This window comes from Mycetomoellerius zeteki, unplaced genomic scaffold, assembly GCF_001594055.1.
Source record: "Mycetomoellerius zeteki isolate Tzet28-1 unplaced genomic scaffold, Tzet1.0 scaffold560, whole genome shotgun sequence".
In the NCBI taxonomy this organism is placed as follows: Eukaryota; Metazoa; Arthropoda; class Insecta; order Hymenoptera; family Formicidae; genus Mycetomoellerius; species Mycetomoellerius zeteki.
The window spans coordinates 13,831-18,424 of NW_017257567.1; positions in this window are offsets into that span (position 1 = coordinate 13,831).

Sequence of the window (4,594 nt, forward strand, 5' to 3'; positions counted from 1 at the left end):
CTGACTAATCGCGGGACTGGACAAATCGAATTAGACTCCTTTTCCGTATCTAGACAGCAGTTTCTCTCTTTACCCTTATAGTCGCGGGCCCGTTCGAACCCGGGATCGGACGAACTACCCAGAGACGTAACACTAGGCATGCTTACCGAGCGATTGATTGGATCTATAAGTAACAACCAATTATGTTCATTTGCTTGGCGAACAGGCTAGCCACTTTGTCAACTTGAACGCGCTTAATGATTATGTAATAGGGAGTCTTGGCTAACCCCAGATCCAGCCCAGTGTTTGAATTTGTATTTTAAACTTTATTCTATTTCGCACATTTTAAACTGTACGAAAAATAAAATAATCTCAATGATGTTAAGAATAATTGCAAGATAGGCTTTCTTTTATTTTTATTAATATAATTAATCTACACAGAAAAATTAACTTGTTTTCGAATGAATAAAATAAAAGATATAGTATACACATCTCTACCTTCTTTGTGGTAGCCTCACATGAGAGAAAGGATATGACAAACGATATAAATACTACAAAATCTACAAACGCAAGAGTTTTGCGCCCTATAGCGAGATACTAGATACATAAAGTTTGGTCTCCTTTCTTGCTAATAATAATTCACATGCGATAATTTACAATAAAGTACAACTTTCATTCAAAGCAAATAATATTTCGCTATACGTCTTTAATAAATATTGTTAACAATACGCGTATATTGTTATAAATAATAAGTTTTGTGTGTGTGTGCGCGTATGTGTGTGTGTGACACGAGAGGGACAGGATGAAGTGCGGGAAAAGATTGTTTGCAAAGTGAAGAATAATATAATCTTACTGTTATACGCTGACAGAAATAAATAATTTAAAATGCACAATATTTTTTTTCGACCCTGTATAACCTAATTATTATATCACAAAATTTTGTAATGTGCCAATCACATTAATAAAGAATGAGAAATAGACATTGTACATACATTAACGTCGTTCTCGGTTGATATTATTTGAAATATTATCATTACATATATTGTATATATACAGGGTGTTTGATAAGTAATGATGAAACTCTTGCATAAGAGTAGAGCGGACTAAACTGAGTTGAAAGAGTCCTCTACCATTTTACAATAGTTTTCGTAATAGTTAACAAGATATTAAATACTAAAAATCGGTATTAAGGGGATGCTAAGGTCGTTCTACTTTCTATCATTTCCATTCGGGGAAAAATCTTCGAATTGGATTTACGGATTGCAAAATTATTATTACAGAATTAAAGTACGCACAAACAGGACCTCAGCTGCACTGGATTTCATTTCACGTCCACTCGATGAGAAAATCGGAAAAAAGTTAAAAAATTCACTTACTTTTAGCTCGTATAGCTGTCACCTCAGGTATATATTTGCTTGATACAAGAGTTTTATAATTCATATCTTGAAAATAAGCGTGCAGCTGAGGTCACATTATTGGAACGAACGATACCGAGTCTGAGAACTAAGATTGAAAGTCTAGAAGAGAAAAGTAGATAATTATTCGGATTAAGGGACACCGCACCGATGACCTTGACCTTGACATATATTGTCAAAGTCATGACCCTTAGTGACCTTCACTAATATGATTGGTTGGATCTATAAGTAACAACCAATTATGTTCATTTGCTTGGCGAGCAGGCTAGCCACTTTGTCAACTTGAACGCGCCTAATGATTATGTAATACAGAGTCTTGGCTAACCAGATCCAGCCCAGTGTTTGAATTTGCATTTTAAACTTTATTCTATTTCGCACATTTTAAACTGTACGAGAAATAAAATAATCTCAATGATGTTAAGAATATAATTACAAGATGGGCTTTCTTTTATTTTTATTAATATAGTTAATCTACACAGAAAAATTAACTTGTTTTCGAATGAATAAAATAAAAGATATAGTATACACATCTCTACCTTCTTTGTGGTAGCCTCACATGAGAGAAAGGATATGACCGTTTATCATATCCTTTCTCTCATGTGAGGCTACCACAAAGAAAGTAGAGATGTGTATACTAAAAACAAGGTTTTAGGTGGCGGTCACTGTTTATTAAAAAGTTATGAACAAAAATCTTTGAAAAAATATGCATATTTCAGTAACTGCTTTTTAAAAAATTATGAGCAATAGGAGTTTAATATAATTTGCACTTACTTAAAACAATCTTAAAATAAGAAGGAATAATGAATATTAACTGAAATACTAACATCGATGTAGAAGGACATGATTTGATGATAGTATTCGTGTGTCATACATATTTTGTTTACTTTTATCGACACTCAAGCTTTCGCTGACATTCAGTAATATTGTGTGATCGCCATTGATAATACATTATGCGTTTATACGAGTTTTTGGCAATTTGTAACGATAATACTGCTCTTATTGAATTTCTGATTGCAAAAGATATCTTTAAAGATGAAGTAGATTGTCTAATATGTAAATCAAAAGTAAAACTCACGCGAGATTTTGATAATTTGAAATATTACTGCCATGCCGTGTATTATAAACAAATTCGTAACAAGAAAAGACGCAAAATGTGGTGCAATTTCAAAGTTAGTGCTTTGACTGGAACGTGGTTTGCTCATAGCCGACTTCCAATAGCAACTGCGTGCCGTCTCATAGGCTATTTTCTTATGATCCGTTCCCCTCGACATTTTCTCCAACAAGAGCTGGGAATATCGTCATCTACGGCTGTAGATTGGACTCACTTTTGTCGAGAAGTATGCTACTTGTTTTACAATTATCACTTTAAATATTATTTTCAGTAAAGTACATTAGCCAGTTATAACATAAAGAATATTTAATAAACTTTCTTACATACATGCAAACGTTTCGACACCGATCGGGTCATTTTCAATGCAAAACAATAAACAAACTTATAAAATTCTCGGAAGATTTAGTTAAATTATAAAGTCCAGTACAGAATTCGGTTGTATCAATGACATGTGGTCCATATTTAAAATCGAAGGAGATCTCATCTCACTCTTTTTACAATTCTCCAATCTTACAAATAAATAATAAATTAACAATACGTTATAGTTTAGATTATCAAAACGTTTTTTAGTGAATTAAATTAAAATACAAATTAAAATAAAAATATCTACCTTAAAATGTCTTAAAGATGTAAGTTAGACGCAGAGAGGAAAACGCAAACAACGTTATATTAAATAAAAAGTAAGCCATAATACGAATGGGTCTCAGATTTGTAATCGACGATGTCAAACGACATTATGACAACAAGGAAACGGCTTGAGGAGGCGGCTCCTCTGGATAAACTTAACGATAGATGGTTTTTAAATCTGAGCAACATAGACATTCCGTTAGAGGCAAAATATTTACTGCAATTAGGTGAGGGCTTTGGTTTACCGGTCAACAAAAATAATATTGACAAGACCACAGTGGAATTTTTAAAGCATATCGAAAGCAATATAAATGGTCGTCCGGACAATATTATTAATTTTGTTAGACACAACACAACATCTATATTAGAAAATTTTCAGAAAGAATTCCCTATTAATAAACATAAGGAAAATTTACTCTCGGATTGGCAAACGGTTACAAAAAATTTCTTAAAAAACCAACCCGACATATTAATCACTGAAGCTGATAAAGGGAATGTCACAGTTGCCCTGGACAAAAACAATTATATTAAAAAAATGGAGGAAATGCTATCGGATAATAACACATATCATTAAGGATCCGACCAAGAAAGTTACCAACAATTTGCGCTCCTTGCTTGTCAGATGGAAAAACAATAAATTGATTGACGACTCCACATACCGTAGATCACTGACGACTGACGGTATTATTCCGAGAGCATATGGGTTGACAAAGATTCATAAGCAGGGAAATCCACTTAGAATCATTGTCTCGTTAAATAATAGCCCACTATATAATCTTGCGTTATATTTACATCGAATTATTAATGATTCAATATTGGAGGCTCCTAGCTACATCAAGAATAGTTTCCATCTTATTGAAAAATTGAAGGAAGTTCGTATTGAGCCTGACCATTCAATTGTCTCTTTTGATGTCATTTCACTGTTTACCAATGTTCCCGTAGATTTAGTGTCTGATGGGATTACAAAAAGATGGGATTATATAGCTAAAAAAACAAAAATACCGTTAAATGAGTTTTTAATTGCAGTTCGATTGGTTTTAAATTCAACGTTTTTTATGTTTAATAATCAGATTTATAAACAAATCTTCGGGACTCCGATGGGGTCACCTTTATCCCCAATAGCTGCGGACATTGTTATGCAAGACCTTGAAAGAACGGCAGTTGAACGATTATCGGTCAGTCTATTGTTTTATTTCCGATATGTGGACGATATTATTTTAGCTGCTCCAACAGAGAGAGATATTATTGATATTTTGGAAACGTTTAATTCTTTACACAACAGATTACAATTTACTATGGAGGTTTGCAAAGATAATAAAATAAGTTTCTTAGATACCGTGGTGATTGTGGAAGAACAATCTCTCATTTTTTATATATATAAGGCGACATTTTCTGGCAGATTTCTGAACTTTAATTCACATCACCCACTCTGTCATAAAAGAGGCGTAATATACGGGCTTGT